Source organism: Paroedura picta, chromosome 3 (genome assembly GCF_049243985.1).
Source record: "Paroedura picta isolate Pp20150507F chromosome 3, Ppicta_v3.0, whole genome shotgun sequence".
NCBI classification, from domain to species: Eukaryota; Metazoa; Chordata; class Lepidosauria; order Squamata; family Gekkonidae; genus Paroedura; species Paroedura picta.
The window spans coordinates 48,704,940-48,719,268 of NC_135371.1; the positions used below are offsets into that span (position 1 = coordinate 48,704,940).

A 14,329-nucleotide genomic window follows, 5' to 3' on the forward strand; every position below is an offset into this window, starting at 1 on the left:
TCCTTTGAAGAGACTGCACAAGTAAGTCTGAAACAGTTGAGTGGGTGGGAGCAGGGTGCCCCCCCATCACTCAGCTGTTTTTCAGGCTTTCTGGAAACTCCATTTAAAGACCCTGTGGTCTCTTTCAACAGGGTTTGCCAGGCTATGAACCCCAAACTGGTTCTTTTTGTGAATGAGCTCCCAGCTGAGTTTGTAGTAGTGGTTTGTGGTTCAGCACAGGAGCTGAATTTTTTTTGGTTTGTGCAAATCCCTAATAATATAAAATCAGATAAGGGAAACCAAATCTTCCTTCATTCAATGAAAATTGCACCTTCTTTAAAGAAAGCAGTAAGGAACTCCACATACATTTCTGAGAAAATATTAATTTTATTCGCATGTCTGCAAAGTACATAGAAAAGCCTTGGATGTAAAATATAAATAGTCCTAGGAATTTTGCCCAATTAATCAAATATCCAAAGTATCCAAAGGTATTAATGACATTTATTAATGCAGGAATGGCAGACAGAAATGTCAAAATAAACAACAACAATTTTAAATTCTAAAGAATAATGCACGATACCATTCCAAAGCTTGTCATATACAATGACTACTAGAAACTGAAAATGCTGTTTAGATAAAGGCCTTGATACTGCTTGATGGACAGCTGACTCACTTTATTAGTTGAAAGATGCCTGTGTTACATACGGGTCAGTGGAGTTATTCTCCCTCCTAACTGTCCTTTCTGGCACCTGAGTACCAGAATAACTATCAGACTTCCATGAATCTGCATGGTTCCCATTTTAAAGCCATCTACATTTGTCACTACCACCACATCCACTGGAAGTGAATTCCACAACTGAACTACTAACTGAGAAAAGAAGCATTTCCTTTTGTCTATCCTGAATGTAATACCCTTCCATTTTAAATGCCTCTGAATTCTAGTGTTATGGAAGAAGGAGAAAAAGCTCCCTCTATCCCTTTTCTGTATCCCACGCAGAATTTTATAAACCTCTATTGAGTCTCCTCTTAGTCATAATTTTTCTAAACTGAAAAGCCCCAGGCTCTTTGCCTTCCCTCATAGGAAAGGTGCTCCAACCCTTTAATCATCTTGGTTGCCCTCTCCTGCACTTTTTCCTGCTCTACAATATCTTTTTTGAGGTACGGAGGCCAGATGGTTAGCAACTGCTCCTATATGTCAGAATCAATTCTGCTTAAATTTGGAACATTTACAATGTTTATAAATGAAGTGTGGCTTGGGTCAGATCTTGACGGGTTAAATTTCCAAATGTACTTCCCTAAAGGGTAAGTGGTCCTATTTTGCTAGAACTGGAACTTGCCATGTAAAGTATGTTCTGGAGGAGGAATTTAATGAAGGCTTCCCAAGGCAACGTTTTGCATAAACTATCCCTTGTGTAAGAGTTATGACAACCATTCCTGCTCTTGAAGATGGGACGTAAGAGACTTCTTTCATTTTCACCAGACATGTAGGTTTCAGGAAGGTGGTATAGAAATCAATAATAGTAATAGTAATAGTAATAGTAATAGTAATAGTAATAGTAATAGTAATAGTAATAGTAATAGTAATTTGTTTGCAAAATAGGATGAAACAGCTGCATTATGCATTTTCCCTCAGAGGTTAATTGTAATCCATCTTTGCCTGATCTCTTAAGTAGATGTTTGCAGTTACAGCATGAAATATACATGTGATAAACTTGTGAGAACTATTAACATGTTTGGACTTGGAATTCAACTGGAAAAATATCTTCAACTGAAAAATAATATTTTCAGTTTCACAATTTGATAATTATTATCTAGCATTTCTCTGAGACAGCTGCATATTTAGAGGAAATTAGAAAAAATGTAATGTCCCCATGACAAGGTCATTTAGGGCATAAAATAGAAGGAAATAGGTATTTAGGTAACTGTGTGCATGGTTTTTATTTTCTCTAATTTTCAGATTACTTTCGATGAGGTCTCTTCAGAGTCCAAACGTCATGCTGTGAAATAGATACTATCTAAATCATTAGAGATCATTCATTGCCATGTGCCACCTTTTAGGGCAATTAAACCTGACCTTGGGGTTACCTAGCTAAACACTCAATGACCTAGGGCATTTCCTCTGAATATGAATAAGCTTGTGACACAAATACAGTTAGAAAACAGCTTTGCTCCCGGCACAGATAATGCCTGTGTTAAATGGTCCTGAATAGTCTGATGTAAGCCCTGTATACTACCAGAATATGTAGTCTACTGATTAAGAATTTAGAATTTTTTTAAAAGCCAACATCTGGACTCTATCTTTTCTAACCTTTCTAATCCTCCACCCTTTGCTGCCCTACTCACAAAATAAAAGCAAAAAATAAAACCATGGACCAAACTCCGTTACACATTTTGTGCCAGAATTTTTTATAGTTTATTAGCCTCCTGATATACTCCAAGCCAATCTTCTCCCCTCTTTCTTACATTTTGGCACACGCATACACAACTCTCTGGAGCTCTGAAGTGATTTCTTTGTACTTTCAAATTCTAGGTAGTTCTGCTTAAATGCATAGCACCTGTGCACCAGATTTATAGCCTTTTGATCTCTATGTATTTTATTAGGCAATTGACTTCCATCACATATTGTGAGTGAATACCTTACCTTGGGCAAACCTGGATAGCTAAGCAATTCTTCCATCTTTCTTTTATCTTATTGAAACAATGAAGATATTGGATTAGTTCTCGCAGATCTGTGTTGCTAATGGTGACACTTTCCCCCTGGATCAAGTAGCTTTCTCACTGGTGGAAGACTCTCTTACAACAGTGGAAGTGTCCTTGTACCAGAAGAAAGTAAGTTTCAATTCATTACCTCTAGTACAGATGAAAAATGAGGGCAAAGGCAAATGATAATGGAAGAATTATCTGTCTGTCTGTCTATCTGTCTCTTTAACCTACCTTTCCCTGAAGGCTTACAGGTTACAAAAGATAAAATAAAACAATTCAATATACAAAAATAAATATGGAATCTTAGGCTTTTAAATATTTTAAATACAAACTACAAGCTGCTATGCTTTCCACTGCCTTATTATCAGGAGAAAGAGGAAGAGAAGGTAGGGACAAAGTATGAAATATAATTTCCCAGATGCAGATTTGGGCAGGGAGGCCAGCATAATCTTGATGTAGTTCCAAGCCTCAACCATAGGCCTGGTGGAACACCGCTGTTTTGCAGGCCTGGGGAACTGTTTATGGTCCTGCAGGGCCCTGATCTCACTAGGCAGAGTGTTTGATTTATTTGGGGCTGGGGGCTCTACGCCAATTTGTTAAATAATAATTTCTAGCAATGATAACAAATAAAAAGCATATTCTAAAAAATATTGATGTGAATACTATTTGTCTACAAAATGTCTGGCTAATTATCACTGGATCAATGTTTATTTCTCCCTTCACAAGGTCACAAAGTAGAGGGGAAATTGTGACACATGGAATTTCCAGTTTAATTATTTAACTGAATAATTTTTATTTCCTCCCAGATACTCATGTATGGTAAGTAAGTATTTTGTTTATGGTAAGTAACCAAAATATAAATTAGTGCACCTTTCTTTAAAAAAAGTCATTGATCTAAGCATGCCTAGTTTGCCTGGACTGGGGCCTAACCAAAGAATGAACCGGTAGGTACCCATTCTGCCACTGGATAGGAAAGAAAGTGCGTAGAATCCAGCAGTGTATCAACAGAAGGCACCAAGGGTTACCGATTTTTTAAAAAAATTGAAAATACACACACAAAAATTCCAATGAGAAAACATAACAAAACTAAACCATCTGATAATCTCAAATCCAGTATAAGATATGATACCATCATGTTATGGTAATGTTACAACCAAAAACAAAACAAAGAAAAGATATAACCAGATATGAGAAAAATCATGAATTGATGAAATTGATGAAAAGGAAGAAAAAAGAAAAGAAGAAGTAGGGGTGCATCCATCCAAGCTGGCTGAAATTTTACATAATTTTAATTGGTTCCATTTTTGAGAAATAGTGTCCTCTAATATAAATACTCAATGCCTTATTCAAATTTCCAGTTAAGATATAAGCTGGAAATTCCATTAAATGTATTCTAAAACTAACCGAAATTATCATAAGATCCAAGGTATCAGCTATTTCTACAAATATTCATTTCCAAAAATTTGCTAAAACTGGATAAGACCACCACATGCGAATAAATGTTCCTAGTTCACTACAACCTCCCCAACAATTTTTACTGTCTATTTTTATTAAGTGGATTAGTCTAACTGCATGCTCTTGTAAACTACTTGCTTTGAAAGAGATTGCTTTGAAAGGAAAGCATGAAATATTTGTTCCCATTTCTTATAATTAAATTTAGTATTCAGTTCTATTTCCCAATTTTTAAAATCATCTTTACTGTTTATCCCTAATTTAATAATATATTTATATTTCAAATTTATTATTCAAATTCAGTTAAATGTCTATTTGATCTTTAATTACCTTATTTTGTAGAAATACTTTTGATGTTTAAATTACTCCCTCAGGAATTCTTCCATCCTTCCAGAGTTAACTACTATATTTTAAGAGCATAATAATATCTGTATCTGGAACCATAATTGTTTTCTGAAGCAAGTATTGCATGGTACAGAATACAGAAGCATATCTTCTGGTGGGTGGAGAAATCCCTGTGTATAATACTCTTTTCCATTTCCTTCATACAGAATAGGGCCATGGAGGGCTGAAAGTGTGTTCACTTATTTTTTTTTAATTAAAAGCAGTATTATATAATAAGTAAAATCCCTCCGCATCTTTGAAATTAAATCACTCTAACTTTAGCCAGCCTATATCCAGATTAATGTATAGGTTAAGAAAGTTGACTTCTAATCTGGTAAGCTTGGTATGATTCCCTGCTGTTTCATGGGCAGCCAGCTGAGTGACCGTAGGCTAATCACAGTCCTGACAGAGCTGTTCTCATAGAGCAATACTATCAGCTTTCTCAGCCCCATCTACCTTACAGGGTGCTTGTTGTGGGGAGAGGAAGGGAAAGCTGTTTTTAGTCTCCTTTGCGTAGTGAAAAGTGGGGTATAAAAACCAATTATTCTTTTTCGGAAGGACAAGCAGGGGATTAAATGTCTCAATTAATATGCTTCATAATAAAGGAAGTTATTTGGAATACTCCACCCTCCTTGAAAATAATGATACCTTAGGAGTTTTACCATTCTTGGCTTTTTAGAGTTTAAAATATATTGGTTTAATTTTACTTGCCAATCTTTCTGAATCTTATCTGAGATATGAAGAGGTAATACATAAAATAGAAAAGATAACTTTGGAAGAATGCATATTCTAATAATTGCAACTTGAGTATTCACAGCTGTTTTCTGCTTTACCCATCAAATCAGATCAATTTTTATCTGCCTCCACATTCTTTTATAGTTATATTGATACATTTTATTTAGGGTTCTTTGGGGGGGATGGATATTCCAAGTTATCTAAAACTTTAATATACTAATAGTAGTGTATATTTAAAGTATGAGAGGCTTTCAATTGAATTGTAGGGAGAATGTTACAAATAGCATATTAGATTTTGTAAAGTTTACACTGAGACCAGAAATTTGATTGCATTTTCAAAGTTTTTGGCTTTTGTTTTTTGTTTTTTTTTTCTGGTTTACAAGCAAAAACTACCAGAACATGTTTCCGCAACCCAAGCCAGTTGATTCCAGCTGTGAAAGCTTTCAGCGATACATTTATAAGTTTTTGCTTTAAAGGTTATATAGCTTCTGTCAAATTCATGAGAGATAACATCATCTATGTACATTTGTTAACAGATGCTATTTTTCTCACATTTAATTCCTCTCGTATCTTGATTAGATCTTAATTTATTAAATAAGGCTCCAAAGTTAAGATGAAAAGGATAGGAGAAAGTGGGCATCCTTGTTTGGTATGAAAATTAATATTCATTATGCTGGAAACACAATTTTTACTGTTATGCTAGCAGTATATGGTAAATAATATCCAAAATGTTATTACTAAAGTTTTCCAAATTCATAAAAAAATAATACCTTTAAAAATAATCCAAAATAACTGAATCAAAGATTTTATAAAGATTTTGAGCTATTAATTTTTTTCCTTTGTGTGTGTGTGTGAAACAGAACCTTCCTAAATGCATTCACAATGTTTAGGAATAAATCCATACTGATCTGGAATTACTAATGTTAAACTACATGCTTATAATCAGAAAATGAATATAGAATCATACAATCATAGAATTGGTAGGGAACTTTAGGGTCATCTAGTCCACCCCCCCTGCACAATGCCGGAACTCATAACTACCTGTCTACCAAGAGTGGCCCCAATTTCATGCCCAAGTGACCCCCCCACACACCAAAAATCTCCAGAATCCAGCCTGGCCTGGAGGGAATTCACTAACCATCTATGTGGCGATATCTTTGAAAACATTTTATGGATTCTTCAATGAAATTGGGTGATAAGTTTCCCTAGATATGGGATCCTTATTTGATTTAGGTATTAAAACTAATTTAGCTTCCAATCAATAAGGAGGCAATAGAGAACCCTCCCTTCTCACTTAAATACTGCTGTAGCCAGCCTGTCTGCTGGAGGGAATATGCAGCCAAACCATGCTTATTTCTTCTCCACAACTCTCTGAAGATTTGAGGTCTACTGCACAGGGTTATTGTGCAGATGAAACTGGATGCTATTGCAGGGGTTCTCTTGCCTCCTGTTTCATCTGCACAAGATCCCTGTGAAGTAGGCCCCAAGTGTTTCATCTCCACAACCTGTGTGGGAGGCCTTAAATATTTATTCTGCACAACAACCTTGCCCACCTTCCAAAGCAGCTGTTTCTGCCTGGGAAGCTGATCTTTATACTCTGAAGATGAGCTGGAGGTTGGATACCCCTGGGTTGGAAATATTCCTGGAGGGTTGGAGGTGGGGACTTAAAACAGTACAATGCCTCGGAGTCCGGCCTCCAAGGTAGCCATTTTTTCCTGCAGAGCTGATCTTTGTAGTCTACAGCAGAATTTGTCAACCTGTGGTTCTCCAGATGTCCATGGACATCTGGAGGACCATAAGTTGACTACCCCTGGTCTAGAGAAGAGCAGTGATAGTAGAGATAATGGTAGAGGCTTACAGGCTATGGCTGGGGTGAAGTGCTGTGGGTGTGTCTGGTCTGGGCTATGAGCTCTGTCCAGCCCTTACCAAGAACAGCTTGTATTTCTTGGCACAAGCAGACCAGCAAGGTTCCTGCAAGTCTGGAAAGTGCAGGAAGAGCTAATTAAGGAATATTTAAAGCAGGGGTAGTCAAACTGCAGCCCTCCAGATGTCCATGGACTACAATTCCCATGAGCCCCTACCAGCATTTGACTACCCCTGATTTAGAGCCTATTGCTATAAATGGTAAACAAGTAACTGGCTGGAGAGACATAGGAAATGAAGTCATATTCCAGAATTTTCCAGTCTCAGACATTACCTCACAGGATTGTTGTGAGAGCAAACAAATAAAAAGAGAACAATGGGGAGAAAGGCAGGATATAAATAGAGTAAACAAATAAATAATCTGTTTTACAATGAACTGAATAAATGCACTTGAAATAATGAATAAAATAGTAGGACGATGGGACCAGCTAAATAAATGGATTGCTTCCTAAATCACCCAGTGTAAAAGTAAACCATATCCTAAATCATTACTACAAACAATTTTAAATAAAAAGGAAGTAACTAAATAGCTGAACAAGAGAAACAAGGAAAGTAAAATTTAGTCAACTTTTCATAATTCAAATGGGATAAAAATTATTATTTCTTTTGTTTATAATTAAGGTGTCTTAATCCTATTCAGTGGCATGTTTGTATCTTTGTATCCTGACACCTCAGTGGTTCTGGGGCCAAGGAAAGTAAACTTGACAATTAGGGTAGCAGTGTTGGTCCTGAGGGAGGACCTGTCCTGATCACCCAGCCTCGTCTTTTCATTCTAGAGATTGCATCTTGTACCAACAATTTACGTGAGGAGAAAATCAGATGTTAACTGCTCCTCAGAGGACCATGTATTTCATGCAAGATGTCCAATCACAGAAGGCTATGCTTTTGACCTTTGAACCAGCTGAGTATAATTGGAGGCCAGTTGAAAGAAAATCATTGCCTCCAGTGGGTACCTGCTGTCATTATTCACATCAAGCATCAGCATTAGAATAATGACTGACATGTCAGAGCAATGAAAGAAACGTGATTAAGTGACTCCTCCAAACCCAGATATGTCTCCATTCCTGGCAAGATATTTTATATTACAATGGAGAAAGATACTAAAATGTTTAGATTCTATTTCTTTTTCAGCTATTCAAGAAGATTTGATAGCAAGAATGGCATCCAGGAAGAGCTTTAACCATAACAGAGTTGCTATATAAAACAAAGAGATGCCTGAATGATTCCTAACAGACTAGGAAGATGAGATCCTAAGCATATCTTCTGGATACATAGCAGTATGGTTTCCTAGTAGTATTCTTTGGCCTAAGAATGCATGTCAAGTTGGATTGTGGCCAAAGGAAGAAACATTCTTAGGGCCACAAACAATTTAGAAACCTGTGGTTAGAGAATCACACTAGATCTAGGGTGACCTAGGTTCATATCCCCATTCTAACATAGTTCACTGGGCCAATAACATCCCTGTGATGAGTTGTTATGAAAATAAAATGAAGATGCTGAGAACCATGTGTGATATCAAGCATTCCTTAGAAGGAAGGTGAAATTAAAAAGTGACAGACTGAACAAAGATTTCCCTAGGCTAGTTTTTTTAAAATAATGGTATTATATATTCCAGTTTATAACCTACTGTAAATTTCTGCTAACTACAAGAACAGCCAGCTTTTAACCAATATCCCTCTCACTGCAGACCTCTGACTATCCCAGCATGCTGTTCCTATGTGTGCCTGTTTGGGGGGTCATTTTGGTTTACAGCAGGTGGGGGAGGTGAAGAAGCGCTGTCCCACAGATGGATATGCCTTCAGGTAGAGAAGGTTTGGCACAGGATCCAAGCTCATGGAATCCAGCACAGCCTGTTTTTACGTTTTTTTTGCCTTTTGCATTGCTTGTAAGAGACCTAAGATTTAGCTTTCAAAAGAATGACAGCCAAGCCTTTGAGATAATATCTTTTCATAACATTTTAACAGGGGCTAGTGGAAAGAGCTACTTCTGTTATTAATCTAAGTTAAATCTCTTTACAAAGTTATACAAGGTACAATATATAATAGCAAACACGGAACAGTGAAAGTTTAGTCGCTCTGAAAATATTTCAATTATAAGTAGTTAAAAGTTAAAACAGGTGCCATACCCTGTTGTCATTACATCTTGAAATAATGCATATTTAAAAGTTCCTTTTTAAAAACCACTTTGTTGAAGCAATCTGAAAAGTATTGTTAAAAGAGGGAGTTTCCAATTATGACTTATGAATAATTTAAGTACATTTTTTCCATTTGTTAGTTTTTTGTTTTTTTCCCCATTTTGCTTTAGTTAGAGACATATCACTTTGAAAAGAGGCTGGTAATCAGAGAGTACTTTTAATGAAAAATGTTCTACAGTTCTCTGTCTTTCACTGAGTGCTTCAACCATTTCCTGTCACTGATTTGTTAGCAGGTATTTTATAGTTTGAATGGGCTGATGTTATCAAATTGTGGTGCAGTGTTCTGCTTGTTGTGACTTATTTGATTTTCTGAAGCAGAGTATATTCTGGCTTCACTGCTGGGAGAAATAATCTTCATTTTTCAGGCAGCAAGCTAAAAGAAGTTGTCAGCCTAAGGTCAACAATGAAAACAGATACTGTGCAAGGGAAAGGTAAGTTTCACCCCTCTGTTTTGTCTGATATTTCTAATGTTGTGTCTAGTGCATGGTAGGTCTCTTAAAAGCAGAATATAATAGATTTAACTATTTCTAGTTAGCCATTAAATAGTTGACAGATCTGTCTGATTTGTGCAATTCTTAATTTTCAAACTGGCATTCTGGCTTTGCTTATGGCTTGAACACCACTTTCTGCAACAGTTGAATACATCATGTGAGATCAAACCCCAGAAACCATATTTTACTAGTAAGATAGATTTTAAAAGTGACTGGACAATTCACACATGATCGATGGCTGTTAGCTGTAGTGGCTAAAAATTTGGAGGCAGTATGCCTTCAAATGTCAGTTTCTTTGGAACAGCCATGAGGGGTGGTTTTATGATCTTACTGTGGTTGGCCACTGAATAGGCTGCTAGGCTAGATAGATTAGGGTTATCTGGCATTTCTTATTGTCTTCTCTACTGTTTTTATAAATATAATTGGATAATTTGTAAATTAAGTGTTCACATTCTGAAATCATGAGGAGAATTTTTCACCTTACAGTTCCAGAGCTCAGCATAATCCTTCTCTAGTTCATCTCCATTTTGAATAATCCAAGCTATAGGAGAACTGTTGGAACAACAATAGCTCTCATGTGAGCAGTATGAGTTGTCAAAGTTCATACAATGAACTTGAAGATTGCTACCTTTGGTGCTATTACTAACCACTATGGAAGTGCCCCGAAACTTTATTTAGATTAAGTTCATCAAATTTTGTTTTGCTATTTAAAAAAAATCTTTAGAATGTATGTTTGTGTAGTTATCATATTTGTACAGTAGAAAACATGTTCCTACCTGTAATCCTACCCAACTCTTACTCAACATATTTTTTTGCCAAAATGTAGAGAGGAGAAAATGCCCTATTTGTCAGGCTATCAAAACAGTCTTGCACAGCAAAGGCTTAGAGGCCTACTGATGGGGTGGTTTTTTAGGGCCTTTCCGCACAGCTGAGAGAAAACCGTGATCAGTGCTGTTTGGTCCAGTGCTATTTTTTGTAGTGTCTTACCATCATTTCAAGAGCCTCTTGTGGAGCAGAGTGGTAAGGCAGCAGACATGCAGTCTGAACCTCTGCCTATGAGGCTGGGAGTTCGATCCCAGCAGCCAGCTCAAGGTTGACGCAGTCTTCCATCCTTCCGAGGTCAGTAAAATGAGTACCCAGCTTGCTGCTAGGGGGTAAACAGTAATGACTGGGGAAGGCACTGGCAAACCACCCCGTATTGAGTCTGCCATGAAAACGCTAGAGGGCGTCACCCCAAGGGCCAGACATGACCCGGTGCTTTCACAGGGGATACCTTTAACTTACCATAATTTCACATCTGCCTTTTATCTAATTAATAATAATTTTATCTCCATTTTTATACAGTTATCGTTCCTTTTCCAGCGTTCCTCACCTGCTTCCGGTTTACGACCAAGGAGCAATGAGTATGCTATAAACTTGCAGTGCTGCCTCCAGCTCAAGCATGCCAATCACTTCTGACAACCAATCAGCATCGCTCGTGTGCGCAGAGCCCAGTAGCAACCCCCCTTAATTAAAAAAAACAGAATTAATAATTGCAATGAATATTAATTCATTCACAGTTGCACAGGTAATCTTTTTAAAAAATTGCTTTTTTCTCCCAATACCTTAATCTCTCTCATATCCACCCAATGTGAGGGAAATTGGGATGACAGCCTCCAGGTAGAATTAATCTCCTACTTCCCCTGGAATTACAGCTCATCTCCGGACTAGAGGGATCGTTTCCCCTGGGGGAAATGTATGCCTTGGAGAGTTGAATCAGTGACATTCTACTAAGGTGACCAGATAGTCCCACTTTTTGAGGGACATCTGGGGGTACCTGGCAAATTGTACTTATGTTGAAATTAAAATATATATATTACAATACTATTTTTGCATTCTATGCATTCTATGAAACTTTTTATTGCTCCATATAGACCAAATTTTTAATCAAGAACCCCCTCAGTCAATGATGTCCCGCTTTACCAATGTTAAAATCTGGTCGCCTTACATTCTACCCAACTGAGGTCTCAGCCCTCCTCCAGCCGTTACCTAGCCTGGATCTGGCAACCACACCCCCCATCACCTTCCAGCGGCCAGAGGGGACCTGTCAAACCTAGAAGGAAAAAAGAGGTGGGGAGGTGGGGAGGAAACGCATTTTCATTGCTCAGATGTCAGAGCAGGTTTGACTGAACCGAATCCATGGCTCACTGCTCAAGAGGGGGGAGGGTAACCTGTACTTTCCATCCATTCACAAACAAACAAACAAAAAAACGAGATGGGAGGTGACCGGTACTTTCCAGCCATTCACAAACACCCTTCTAGTGATTGCTTGTGTTATTCTGCACAATATTTGTGAGGAAAAGGGACATGAGGTTCCAGTTCACCAGGACACTCCTGAAACTGTAGTTGTGGATAAGGAGGATGAACCCACATGGTGTGCATTTACTTATATCTTATTTTCTCAGCAAATGTGGTGGTTTCCACAAAAGAAAGGATGGGACTCACCCCGGCCGCTGATTGACACTGCGGCAATGTCAATGAAGAGAGACGCCCTGCTGGTCAGCAGCCCAGATCACGTGGAGGGGGCGTGCGCTTGCCTATATAAGGCAGAGCATGAAGTCCTCGGTCTCTCCGCATCGTGCTGGCCACAATAAGGGCGTGACCTACAGGAGTCGTGTCTTCATTGGAAAGTCGCTGCCTGTGAGTCAATGACATTTGATTGGTGAACAAACACCTCTTCGTTGCTCCTCACCTTTATATGTTAAGGGAAATCAAAGTTGTCCTTTGGTGGAGTTTTATATGGGCTCTAAACAGCACATAACATGTCACACACACAGTCACGTAGAGATCACAGGATCACATGATTTTAGAATGTCATGTTGGGTGAGATTCCGGTGAGACTAGTGAGTATGCGTTGCTATGCAACATTCCCCATTTTTAAAAAAACACTTGAGTCCCATCCCCAGAAGCTATGGAGATGGGAACAAGGGCGAGATATCTTCCTAGCGTAACGAATATTGCTGTCGCCTCCTCACTTTACTTGGACGCTTACGGCATCTGTCAGGATTTGGCTGTGTGAATGCACTTTCCCCGATTACACTGCTATTGCTACAAATCGGCAGATGTAGTGACAGCAGTACTGGGAGGGGGCGGGAGGCTGACGACATCGTCTGAAACCCTGAATTTAAAGCGTCAGCAGCAGGTGATGATTGCACTGAATTTCCTTTTTGTGGAATGACCCTCTGTTTTTTCCTGTCACAAACAGCTCTCCAAACTCCTACTGATGAGGGGGTGGTTTGTCCTGTCACCTATAGCTATCCATGAAGAAGAGGAAGGAGCTGGGTTTTTGTACCCCACTTTTTATTTCCTGAAAGAGTCTCAAAGCTGTTTATAATTACCATCCTGTCCTCTTCCCTCAAGAAACATCCAGTGAGGTAAGTGAGGGTGAGAGAACTTTGAGAGAACTGTGACTGGCCCAGGGTCACCCAGCTGGCTGAATGTGGAGGAGTGGGGGATGAAACTGGGTTCTGCTGATTACAGTCCACCACTCTTAACCACTATACCACACTGGCTTTCTGGAGAAAGGAGAAAGAGAGAACTGGACTTACTGAACTAGTTGAACTCACTGGAATTGAACTTGCTGTGCTCACTGGACTAGTTCATTCTGGTTCATGGGCTGCCACAAACCCAAAACTGAACCAAGCCACCCTTTTTAGGTTCATACCCATTCCTATTCCAGACCTTAGTGACTGCAAGTGCACAATTAAACATGTTTAATAGAGATGGGCATACATATGCACAGACTAAAATTTGTGATGAATTTTGGCTGATACATGGGGCCATTCCGCACCGGGATCCATGTTGCAAATTGTTTGCGGAATGAAAAATCGCCATTTTAAATACTGGAATTCGTCGTTGTGCATACCTGCCTTTGTAGTGGAATCCAGTTGCGTTTCTATCGTTTCCCACAGGGTTCTGGTCTCGGCAAAAATTGCTAGCCAGGAAGTGCTATTGCTGAGCTGTGTCCCGCCCCTGGCCGTCAAGCAGCCAATGGGCGGCCGTTTTCATGCTCCCAAACAATCCCTTTCCCTTTAAGGAAGGTTTAAAAAAAAACCCGTTACAATGAATATGCGTTGATTCGTTGCAATGGAGAGACCCATCCAGCTAGCAGGTGGTGTTTGAGCTGCCATTTCATCGTTGCCACACTCCCCCCGAGTGAAACCCCCCCTCACGGGCGCGATTTTCGGCCGAAAACAGTGTGAAAAATAAAGGGAAAATAAACCAGCAAACGGGCCTCTGTGTTGCTTGTGCTTGGTGACTTTAAACAGAGGGACTGCAGCCGGGGAAGCCTCGCTGGGTAAACGAAGGCTTGCCGGTGCGTTGATCTCCGCTCGCTTGGAGAAAAAAAATGGCGATCGCTTCGCCGGAAGATCAGAGGAGAGAGCCAGGGGGAGGGACTTTGCAGAAACCGCAACAATGGTAACGCACA

General features: G+C 38.9%; 1 long non-coding RNA gene across 1 annotated transcript in view; it reads left to right on the forward strand.

Annotated features, from left to right (window-relative positions):
- The first annotated feature begins 11,032 nt into the window (after positions 1–11,032).
- LOC143831101 (uncharacterized) overlaps positions 11,033–14,329 on the forward strand; it is a 32,505-nt gene continuing 29,208 nt past the window's right edge. Inside the window, exons 1-2 of the long non-coding RNA XR_013228714.1 lie at positions 11,033–11,428; positions 12,306–12,540. This is a non-coding gene — a long non-coding RNA (uncharacterized LOC143831101). The remainder of the gene's footprint in view (positions 11,429–12,305; positions 12,541–14,329) is intronic.